The 12366-nt window shown below is 49.4% G+C and overlaps 1 protein-coding gene across 1 annotated transcript in view; it reads left to right on the top strand.

Annotated features, from left to right (window-relative positions):
- LOC140120742 (uncharacterized) overlaps positions 1 to 10670 on the top strand; it is a 363359-nt gene extending 352689 nt beyond the window's left edge. The window contains exon 2 of the mRNA XM_072139694.1: positions 10373 to 10670. The gene's annotated coding sequence lies outside the window, so the exon portion shown is untranslated. The remainder of the gene's footprint in view (positions 1 to 10372) is intronic.
- Positions 10671 to 12366: the final 1696 nt, after the last annotated feature.

Genomic DNA, 12366 nt, shown 5'->3' with positions numbered 1-12366 from the left:
CTGCCTGCTGAGCTGTGTATCTAATTCTATCCTGTGTGATACTGACTGCTGAGCTGTGTATCTAATCCCATCCTGTGTGATACTGACTGCTGAGCTGTGTATCTAATCCCATCCTGTGTGATACTGACTGCTGAGCTGTGTATCTAATCCATCCTGTGTGATACTGACTGCTGAGCTGTGTATCTAATCCTTTCCTGTGTGATACTGACTGCTGAGCCGTGTATCTAATCCTATCCTGTGTTTTACTGACTGCTGAGCTGTGTATCTAATCCTATCCTGTGTGATACTGACTGCTGAGCTGTGTATCTAAACCTATGCTGTGTGATACTGTCTGCTGAGCTGTGTATCTAAACCTATGCTGTGTGATACTGTCTGCTGAGCTGTGTATCTAAACCTATGCTGTGTGATACTGTCTGCTGAGCTGTGTATCTAAACCTATGCTGTGATACTGACTGCTGAGCTGTGTATCTAATCCTATCCTGTGTGATACTGACTGCTGAGCTGTGTATCTAATCCTATCCTGTGTGATACTGACTGCTGAGTTGTGTATCTAATCCCATCCTGTGTGATACTGACTGCTGAGCTGTGTATCTAATCCCATCCTGTGTGATACTGACTGCTGAGCTGTGTATCTAATCCCATCCTGTGTGATACTGACTGCTGAGCTGTGTATCTAATCCCATCCTGTGTGATACTGACTGCTGAGCCGTGTATCTAATCCCATCCTGTGTGATACTGACTGCTGAGCTGTGTATCTAATCCCATCCTGTGTGATACTGCCTACTGAGCGGAGTCACAGCTGATTAGTGAGGCACCATTGCTCTCCGCTCTGTGATCTCATCATGTGGTCACGTTCCTCCTCTGTTACAGATTTGTCTGTATGTTGCTGTGAGATTAGATCAGAGAAAGGTTACGGCCCAGATCATCGTGGTGACAGAGCACCAGGAGGAGGACACGTAGGACGCCCCCTAGTGGTGATAGAGGAGCTGTGTCTCAGGGCTGATGGCCTCAGTGATATTGGATACATTGTAGGACTGGTGATTATCAATCCTGTGCACATGTAGCTGACAGCGATGTGTTTTGGGACAGTTCTGGTTCAGTGTAGAAAATACTAGATAACTAATCCTAAAACCCGATAGGCCTGAGCAAGGCAAACAGTGATAGGTGCAGAAACTCTTTTCGCTCTGATCGCAAACAAACCTTAACCCCTTAAGGACCAGGCCCTTTTTCGTTTTTGCGTCTTTATTTTTCACTCCCCACCTTCAAAAATCCTTATTGGTTGAAGAACGGATCTATCCGCTGATGTAGAACAACGTTTTGATTGGGTCAGTGTCGCGTTTTGGGTTCTGATCTTGATAAAATGCAACAAATTTGTCCTCTGTGAATATCTGCAAGAAGGATTGGACTTGGCTGATAAAGGACCCAGGGGACCTGCAAAGCATGTAGGACCGTAGGTTCCTGTATCTGCCGGGGCAGGTGGTGGTTGAGAACCAAAGACCCACATGCAGGAACCAGAGTCCTGCAGCGGCTGCGAGGACGTCTTCGAGAATTCCTGGAAAACCCCTTTACATGGAGCTGTGGGGTCATTCCTGTTTGGTCCAGACAATTGGATTTGATCTAAAACTCATTTTAGGGCTTATTTCTTATGATATCAAATTCCTCTGTTGGGGCAAATGTGGCCTGATACAAATGCTTTCAATGTGGATCTGAGTGGCAGAATATTTTAGGACTGATCCACTGCCCTCGGAGACTACGGACAGGAACGTGTCCTAAGATGCATTGTCAGTCTACAAATCCTCTGCATTGTTCATGTGGTTCTGGTTTAGCTGAGTCTCCCCTGATGTGACTGCCTGATGGATTTGCTCTTCTATCACATATGTTTGGGATGAGATCAGAATTACACGTCTTAGCAGTTCATCAATAAGAAGACTTACCTGAGACACCCACCGACAGCCGCTAGTGCAGGCCCTTTCCTGGTGGTCTCCGAGACCTGAAAAGTGATCAGTGTGTAGTCCTTGGGGGTCTGTCTTATAGCTATTGGCTTGGCCCTTTGAGGATCTCCGGGTTTGCAGGTCTGGATTGTCACATTCCCATCTCAGCATTGGAATTACAACATCCTTGTAGATGGATAGACTCCTATGGAAATGCAACTCACCTGCAACTCAACATGCGTATCAATGAAAACGTAAGCTTGTCCCACAAAAATGACACCATGCACAACACTGTGTACTGAAGTAGCTGACAAGGGTAAGGGAATGGCAATTACCAGAAGCAATGATATATCCGCCACTGAGCTGATGCCGGCTCGGCTCTGGATCGGAGCCGTACCGGCATCGGGAAACACGGGGTGCCGACTGTAACTAATAGCCGGCACCCCAGTGTAACGCCCTCGGTCCGGGTGGGCTCCGATCGCGGGTGTGTAACCTGTTAAATGCTGCGGTCAGCGAGACCGAGGCATCTAACATGCTTCTGGGGGGGGGTCTTTCCGCCACGATTGCCGATGATACAGTTGAAAAGTACAACATCTCCCACAAAAAACAAGCCATCAACCAGCTCCGTAGTGCCACTTGGAAGACGGCGATGCAAAAATGATAGATTTTTACCCACATTATGGTTTTATTTGACAAATTTAGTAAAGCGTAAGAAAAAATATTCAAGTCTGGTATCTCCGTAATCGCATCGACGCATAGAATAAAGATAACATGATTATTAGGCGAAACGGTGAACAACAAAAAAAAAAAGTTAAAAATCCAGTACAGAATTTGATGCTTTTCTACTCCTGTCCTAAAAAAAAAGTTCCTAAATTTTCAACAATAGGTGATACCAACCCCAAAATAGTAACACTGGAAAAAGCATCTCGTCCCACAAAAAAAATGCCATCACATGACCCCAATAACGGAAAAGCGGAAATTTTATAGCCTACTAAAGGGGCAACGAGAAAACTAAAATCCTGGCAGCTGCAGGGTGCTCCTTCCCTTCTGCGCCTCGCTGTGCCCCCATAACACAAGTCAAAAAAGTGAAATTTTTCAAAAAAATTCATAATTTTTTCTTGTGTTTATTTTCCAAAAAAAAAAAAAAAAACTCATCAGCCAACATTTACCAGTAAAATGAAGTACAACATGTGGGGAAAAAACTGTGTTCAAAAGTTATAACCATATAAAGAGACGCAGGTCAGAATCCAAAAAATCAGGCTGAGCCTTAAGCTACAAAATGGCTGCGTCCTTAAGGGGTTAATACTAAATTTTGCAACTCTTTTTTTTTTCCATTCACAAAGATACGAGGGCTTGTTTTCAGCAGTAAAAACTGCACTTCATAGGCAGCATTTATTATTTGGTGCCAGATAGTGGGAGAATGGATCATACCTTTATGTAAAGGGAAAAATAAGTTTGAGCTTGTGGAATGCAGGATGTAGAGAAACGGGGTCTGTGCTTGTGGTTCTGAAGGGGTTACAGGGGTCTGGCTACTGTACATTATACTGACCCACACCATAAACTTGACAACATGATGAATGTGAACAGAACCTGGACAAGGGTTAGGTTTGGGTGATCGCATAAGGTACCACCTTCGCCTCCCACCCTGGGTGCGCCTTCTAGCCCTCAATAGCAGTCAGTGGTATGTGCTTCTTTAACTGCCGCTGTCATTGCTTGTGCGGCGGCGCCCTGCAGCAGGGGAAGCACAGGAACCAGGAGGAGACTGCTGCAGGGAGGGTATGTTTTGTTTTTTTTCAGTCCTACCTATATGCAGGGGGTATGTGTCTGGGCTACCTCTATACAGGGAGCATGTGCTGGGGTACCTATTTACAGGGGGCGTGGGCTGGGGTACCTATATACAGGGGGCGTGGGCTGGGGTACCTATATACAGGGGGCGTGGGCTGGGGTACCTATTTACAGGGGGCGTGGGCTGGGGTACCTATATACAGGGGGCGTGGGCTGGGGTACCTATATACAGGGGGCGTGGGCTGGGGTACCTATATACAGGGGACGTGGGCTGGGGTACCTATTTACAGGGGGCGTGGGCTGGGGTACCTATATACAGGGGGCGTGGGCTGGGGTACCTATATACAGGAGGCATGGGCTTGGCTACTCTAAACTGGAACATTCAAATTATACATCCTAGATCTGAATGAATTAGTATATTCTCATTAAAGGAAACCTACCATGTGATTTGATGCATTATGAAGCAAACATACCTGAGAATGCTGTAGCTACACTGATGCAGGAACATATCTTGGTTAATCCCTGAGCTGAGCGGTTTTGCTGATAAAACAGATAGAACATTATGATAATGAAGCTGTGTTGCTTCAATGGCTAGTACAGCGCTTCTGTACGGAAGTAATGTCCGTAAAACTGTATGACCTGCCTACAATGCCTCCGCATGATCCTGATGAGTCTCAGTATTCTGTGTGGCCTCCCCGTGCCTGTATGACCTCCCTACAATGCCTTTGCTTTATCCTGATGAGTCTCAGTATTCTGTGTGGCCTCCCCGTGCCTGTATGACCTCCCTACAATGCCTCCGCATGATCCTGATGAGTCTCAGTATTCTGTGTGGCCTCCCCGTGCCTGTATGACCTCCCTACAATGCCTTTGCTTTATCCTGATGAGTCTCAGTATTCTGTGTGGCCTCCCCGTGTCTGTATGACCTCCCTACAATGCCTCCGCATGATCCTGATGAAGCTCAGTCTGGACAACCTATATACACGTGGCATATGCTGTCTAAATTAATGAGGAGGTACTGGTGTTAAATATGAATTAATAAGGTCAGAATATGTGTGGTCATCTGTACATGCACAGGGTGCACGGGAGACATGATGCTGAGGTGTGGAGATGTTCCCCAGAGGCCATAGTCACCAGGGTGGCAAATTCTGCTTTGATAAGTCATGGCCAAGAAAAGTTATCATGATGTCCTCTACCTAATGGAGTATTGGCAGAGGCCGATGGAACAGGCCAATATAGACTTAATGAGAACAGTAAGTGATATCTGTGCCATATGTAACACTAGTATATACGCTCACCGGCCACTTTATTAGGTCCACCATGCTAGTAACGGGTTGGACCCCCTTTTGCCTTCAGAACTGCCTCAATTCTTCGTGGCATAGATACAACAAGGTGCTGGAAGCTCCTCAGAGATTTTGGTCCATATTGACATGATGACATCACACAGTTGCCGCAGATTTGTCGGCTGCACATCCATGATGCGAATCTCCCGTTCCACCACATCCCAAAGATGCTCTATTGGATTGAGATCTGGTGACTTTGGAGGCCATTTGAGTCCAGTGACCTCATTGTCATGTTCAAGAAACCAGTCTGAGATGATTCCAGCTTTATGACATGGCGCATTATCCTGCTGAAAGTAGCCATCAGATGTTACAGGGTACATTGTGCTCATAAAGGGATGGACATGGTCAGCAACAATACTCAGGTAGGCTGTGGCGTTATACCAAGGGGCCCAAAGACACCATGACACCACCACCACCAGCCTGACCCGCTGATACAAGGCAGGATGGATCCATGACACCACCACCACCAGCCTGAGCCGCTGATACAAGGCAGGATGGATCCATGACACCACCACCACCAGCCTGACCCGCTGATACAAGGCAGGATGGATCCATGACACCACCATCACCAGCCTGAGCCGCTGATACAAGGCAGGATGGATCCATGACACCACCACCACCAGCCTGACCCGCTGATACAAGGCAGGATGGATCCATGCTTTCATGTTGTTGACGCCAAATTCTGACCCTACCATCCGAATGTCGCAGCAGAAATTGAGACTCATCAGACCAGGCAACGTTTTTCCAATCTTCTACTGTCCAATTTCGATGAGCTTGTGCAAATTGTAGCCTCAGTTTCCTGTTCTTAGCTGAAAGGAGTGGCACCCGGTGTGGTCTTCTGCTGCTGTAGCCCATCTGCCTCAAAGTTGGACGTACTGTGCGTTCAGAGATGCTCTTCTGCCTACCTTGGTTGTAACGGGTGGCGATTTGAGTCACTGTTGCCTTTCTATCAGCTCAAACCAGTCTGCCCATTCTCCTCTGACCACTGGCATCAACAAGGCATTTCCGCTCACAGAACTGCCGCTCACTGGATGTTTTTTCTTTTTCGGACCATTCTCTGTAAACCCTAGAGATGGTTGTGCGTGAAAATCCCAGTAGATCAGCAGTTTCTGAAATACTCAGACCAGCCCTTCTGGCACCAACAACCATGCCACGTTCAAAGGCCTCAAATCACCTTTCTTCCCCATACTGATGCTCGGGAGAACTGCAGGAGATTGTCTTGACCATGTCTACATGCCTAAATGCACTGAGTTGCCGCCATGTGATTGGCTGATTAGAAATTAAGTGTTAACGAGCAGTTGGAGAGGTGTACCTAATAAAGTGGCCAGTGAGTGTATATGTGGGGTTATTTACTGCTGATATATATTTGTGCCTGCAGCATATTTATTTTGCTATATATTTCTATGTGCATGGTACAGTTATCTGCTGTAAATATATCTATACAGTATGTGTGGCGCAGTCATTGGTATATTTATTGCTGGAATCTATATGTATGTTTGCTACATTCATTGCAGGTATATAGTTATATTTGTGTATTGACCCCTTTGTAATTTGGATGCTCACCTGAACCCCTGTGACCTTCTGATTGCTTTCCCGTCAGCCCTGTCATCTGTATACAGAAATATTCGCCGCCCCACATATTGAGTAGTTGATTCCATATGTTCCTGTATCTGAAGGGTAAAATGCGCAGCTAATATATCATCATCCGCAGCTACAGGCGTGACGCCACCAGCTGTGATACAGCCCAAGGCAGCCGCACCGTTACTACAGGGAGGAGGCTGCGTCCTGTCACTACTCATAACCACAGAAGGTGCTGAGAAAGACAACACATGTCCAGCAACCCCCCTGCTATATACTCCTGCTGTATACTCCTGCTATATACTCCTGCTATATACTCCTGCTATATACTCCTGCTTTATACTCCTGCTATATACTCCTGCTATATACTCCTGCTATATACTCCTGCTATATACTCCTGCTGATGTGTTTCTATATCTCCACTTATATATTGACTCCTGAACCCCGATTTGAGCAAATTTATTATTCCCCAGATTTGCACTCACTATTCTTCTAATACAGGATGTAACTCAGGATCAGTACAGGATAAGTAATGTCATGTATGTACACAGTGACTGCACCAGCAGCAGAATAGTGAGTGCAGCTCTGGAGTATAATACAGGATGTAACTCAGGATCAGTACAGGATAAGTAATGTCATGTATGTTCACAGTGACTGCACCAGCAGCAGAATAGTGAGTGCAGCTCTGGAGTATAATACAGGATGTAACTCAGGATCAGTACAGGATAAGTAATGTCATGTATGTTCACAGTGACTGCACCAGCAGCAGAATAGTGAGTGCAGCTCTGGTGTATAATACAGGATGTAACTCAGGATCAGTACAGGATAAGTAATGTCATGTATGTTCACAGTGACTGCACCAGCAGCAGAATAGTGAGTGCAGCTCTGGAGTATAATACAGGATGTAACTCAGGATCAGTACAGGATAAGTAATGTCATGTATGTACACAGTGACTGCACCAGCAGCAGAATAGTGAGTGCAGCTCTGTAGTATAATACAGGATGTAACTCAGGATCAGTACAGGATAAGTAATGTCATGTATGTACACAGTGACTGCACCAGCAGCAGATAGTGAGTGCATCTCTGGGGTATAATACAGGATGTAACTCAGGATCAGTACAGGATAAGTAATGTCATGTATGTACACAGTGACTGCACCAGCAGCAGATAGTGAGTGCATCTCTGGTGTGCCTCGTTAGCTGTCTGTTGCTGAGAGAGGCCAGGGCAAGCTCTGCCCAGAAGAGGAGGAAGGAGCAGATTCTGGCAGAGATTTCCAGGCTCCAGACTGACATCCAGGCCTTGGAGGAGAGGAAGGCTTATCTGCTGGAGAGGAGCGGTCCGTTTAAAGAAAAAATTCTTAATGATGAGCGGTTCCGGGAGATGGAGGAGGAGAAGCAGAGGCGGCTGATGGGGCTTCAGCCAGAGAGTCAGACGGAGGAGGAAAGTCCGGTGCCGTACAGTGGGCCCCCTGCAGGACAAGCGGCTATGTCATCTGGCTGCGGTTCTGCCGGCCCGGGTGAGGATAGTGACAGCCACCAGGGAGGGGCGCTGATGGAGGAGATCAGACGGCTCGAGTCCCCTGTGCACCTCCAGGACTTTACTTTTGGAGACGATCTGCCGGAGGATGCACCGGGGGGCAGCAAACCACGAAAGAAGAAGACCAAATCCGTGGAAGTGGTGAGTCTAGTCTACAGCCCCCTCCCCGTAAAACCCGAGTCGGCCGCAGGGTCAGCTCACTGTGCGAGCCCCGTTACCCAGCCCAGCACGGGTCCTGCAGTGGACTCAGTGCCAGGGAGCGGGGAGATTACAGGTGTGACATCTGATGTGGCGATGGGCTACGTCTCTGTTTTTGGTAACAGTGGGGGAGCAGGGGAGGCATCGGCCGCAAGGCCGGACAGTACGGGCGGCTCGGCAGTGGCGATACCATCCAAATCCAGTGCTGTGGTGCGTCCCCCGGTGGGAGGGGGGGATAGCCCGGCACTGGTGGCAGCTTCTGGTGCCTCGGCGCCTCTTCATGCTGTTGCCGCTGATCACTTGGTTATGGGGCGGCGGCAGCGTGGAGGGGTCGCTGAGGCTGAGGGCTCCGAACCTCCCAAACCTAAACCTAAAGTCCTGTTTTGTGTCGGTGTTGGAGATAGTCTGCAGAGGAGTGCTGAGGAAGGTGGGGATCAGCGGCGCCTCACACCGGCCAAAGATCAGCGGCGACTCCTACCTTCCTCTAAGAAAAGTAAAATAACATCTGCTACCGATGATGCGGAGGGCACAAGTGTGACACAAGTCAGGGTCCCCTCTGGGCGATGCTCTGCGAGGGGACCCCCGTCCCTTGTGCCTGAAGATGCGGAGGTGGTCATGTCCCCTAATGTTGTTGCTGGTCCAGCCAGTGTGAGTGGAGTCAGTAATGTTGTGCGGAGAGAGAGCGGGGGGAGTCTCGGGCTGCTGGGACAACCTCTGGCGCTGTCCTGGAGACCACACCTGTCGCTGAGGCCCCAGGGGATGATGTACTGGATGAGGTGGTCAGGAGGATCGAGAGAGAGGAAGGTGCCACGTCCTCAGACTCCTCCCATTATGAGAGTATGGACGAGGATAATAGGGCGTGGCTAGAGGAAAAGCGTAAGCGTGGCGCCAAAAAGAAGAAAAAGGGTAAAAAGAAGGGAGGTGTAAGATCTTCTCCCTCCCTGACTAAGGTACCCAAGGAAGGTGCAACCGACCCCCCGCTGGTCGAACTTTCAAATCGATTCCTGGCCCTGGATGGAGCCTCTCCTGCCGATGGAGGGGCTGAGGGTGAAGGGCCAGAGGTGGCGGAGCCTGCAGGGGGTGCCGAGTCTCCCCCTGGGGAGTCAGGGTCCTCAGGAGGGGAGACTGGCCCAGAGTCTGGAGACGAGGTTGAGAGGGCAGGTCCTGGATCTGCCCCTGAAGCATCAGAGGTGCGGGAGATGGACACCACAATATGTCTAAAAAGGGGGTGTTCATTTCCCGAGGGTGGTGGTAAGATGGGTAAAAAGAAAGCCGTCTAACTCAATCACTCATGATGGCGGCACCCACTCCGTTGACGCTGGCATCCATTAATGTCGCCAGCATTAAGTCTGATGCGGCTAGATTTGCGGCCTTTGATTTTCTTGGCCGTGTTGAAGCCGACATTTTATTTTTGCAGGAGACCAGGCTGCCAGATTTGGTGGCCGTGTTTAAAGCTAAGAGGGAATGGAGACACGGGCCTTCCTATTGGTCTCTTGCGGCCGAGCCGTATAGAGGAGTGGCGGTCCTTTTTACCGCACCGGTAGAATGCCGACGAGTTATTGAGTTAGAAATGGGGAGGTGCCTGATCCTGGATGTCCTCATGAAGGGACAAGAACTTCGTCTTATTAACATCTATGGTCCCCAGTCCAAGTGGGACAGGAAGTGTCTCTTTATGAGGATCAAGCCCTACCTTTTTACAAGTCGGCAGGTGGTCTTTGGAGGGGACTTCAATGCTGTCACGAGGTCCCAGGATAGGGGAGGTACCAGAGACAAGCTGACTTATGATAGTGTCGCTCTTAATAGCATAGCTAGTGAGGCTCGCCTGGTGGATGTCCACATCCGACACACCCCAGGCCACGCGGGGTTCACCTATTATAGGGGTAGCTGCAGGTCTAGAATAGACAGGTTTTATTTAAAGGAGGAAGCCATCTCTTCAGCAGTGTCCGTTGTTGAGGTGGAGTTCTCCGACCACTGTTTAATTTTGTTTTCTCTGAATGTTACAGAGACCCCCCGGATGGGAAGAGGCTACTGGAAGCTCAATTCGTCTCTCCTGGAGGAAGCGGAGATCAGACAATCCTTTGAGGACTTTCTTCAGAGCCAGGTACCATTGCTGGGCCTTTGTAGCAGTAAGTCAGAGTGGTGGGAGATGCTCAAGAAAAGGGTGGCGAGATTCTTCCGCCAGCTCTCGAGCCTCAGGAGCCTGGACAGGTACCGCCTGTATCAGGGCCTGAGGAGGAAACTCGAGCATCTCGTCTCGACTGGGGGTAGTCGTGAGGACATCTCCAGAGTGAAATCCTTGCTGAAGAGGTGACAGTACGATAGACACGCATCTTTGGTTTTTGAGAGGGATTACGGGAAATACCGCTCGCCCGACCCTTACAGAAACTGCAAGATGTCAGTGAATGGTAAAGTTGTCATGGGACTGGTTGACAGTACGGGATCCCTGAAAAGGTCCAGATCAGGGATCCTGGAGGTCGTCAGATCCTTCTACTCGCACCTCTTGGGCAGGAAGGATCTAGATCGGGATGTGATGTCGGGTTTCCTGGCTGAAACTGTCCCTGAGCCAGGAGTAGACCCCTCTCTTGATGTTTTGACAGAGATGATCAGGGAAGAGGAAGTCAGCCGGGCGATTGAAGGGCTCACCCTCAAGAAATCGCCAGGCCCGGATGGCTTAACATCTGAGTTTTATAAGACCTTTAAGGACGCCTTGGTTCCCCTCTTGACTGAGGTATTCAATGAGTGTCTTTCCTCCGGCGCTCTGCCGAAGTCAATGAGGAGGTCTGCCCTGATCATCCTGTCAAAGGGTAAGGACCGATCTCGTGTTGAGAACTGGCGTCCCATAGTGCTTCTCAATACAGACAGAAAGGTTTTGCCAAAGGTGCTGTTTAATCGGCTGGTGCAGTTTGCGCCCCGGCTCCTTTCGGGGACCCAGCACTGCTCTGTTCCAGGCCGCAGTACATTTAGTGCTGTGCTTTGTGTCCGGGAGGCAGTGGAGCAGGGCCGGGCTGGTAACTGGAAGGGGTACTTGCTGTCCTTGGATCAGGCAAAAGCGTTTGATCGGGTTAACCATGAGTACCTCTGGTCTGTCCTTCTGAGGTATGGCCTGCCTGGGGAGTTTGTCAATTGGCTGAAAGTTTTGTACGCAGGGACAGAGAGTTTCCCGCTTGTGAACGGTTGGATTGGCCGCTCTTTTGAGGTCGGGTCTGGTGTTCGCCAGGGTTGTCCTCTGAGCCCACTCTTATACGTGTTCGCGATTGACCCATTCCTTAGGAGGGTTGATCGTGGGCCGTTGGTGGGAGTCGGGATGGATCGGGCAGCACCGGAAGCCACTCTAAGGGTGGTAGCGTATGCTGATGATGTCACCGTTTTCGTGTCCTCGGGAGGGGAGGCGCAATGGGTGATGTCAGAGGTTGACCGCTACTCAGAGGTTTCTGGGTCCAAGATCAACCGGGATAAGTGTGAGAGTCTCTGGCTGGGAGAGGGGGATCCAGGCTTTGATCTCCCGGACACTCTTCCAGGGCCCCAGGACTCCGCCAAAGTTCTCGGCATCGAATTCGGCCAGGGGGATTACCCCATGCAAAACTGGGACGGCAGGCTTAAGATCGCCGCTCAGAAGGTGGACCAGTGGAAGGGTTGGTCTTTGACCCTCAGAGAAAGGGTTAATCTGATCAAAACTTACCTGCTCCCGTTACTGATTTATCTGGGCAGTGTGTGCATGTTGCCAGAACCCCTCTGGACTCGGGTGTACAGTCTGTTCTTCCAGCTGTTATGGGGGAATAGGCTGAACCTTATCAAGAGGGAGGTTACTTACCGCACGAGGAGACAAGGAGGGTTGTGTATGGTCAACCCTGTGGTGTTCCTAGTGAATACCTTTCTTAAGATCAATGTAGCAAACCTCTGGAAAGAGAGGGCTCCTCCGTGGGTATACTCCTGTAGGGGATGGTTTCGGCCTTTCTTCCAGGAATGGGAGACAGGAGGACAAGTGAAGGATCTTCGC

The sequence above is a fragment of the Engystomops pustulosus genome, chromosome 3, assembly GCF_040894005.1.
Source record: "Engystomops pustulosus chromosome 3, aEngPut4.maternal, whole genome shotgun sequence".
NCBI classification, from domain to species: domain Eukaryota; kingdom Metazoa; phylum Chordata; class Amphibia; order Anura; family Leptodactylidae; genus Engystomops; species Engystomops pustulosus.
This window is presented reverse-complemented; position numbering and strand designations above follow the sequence as displayed.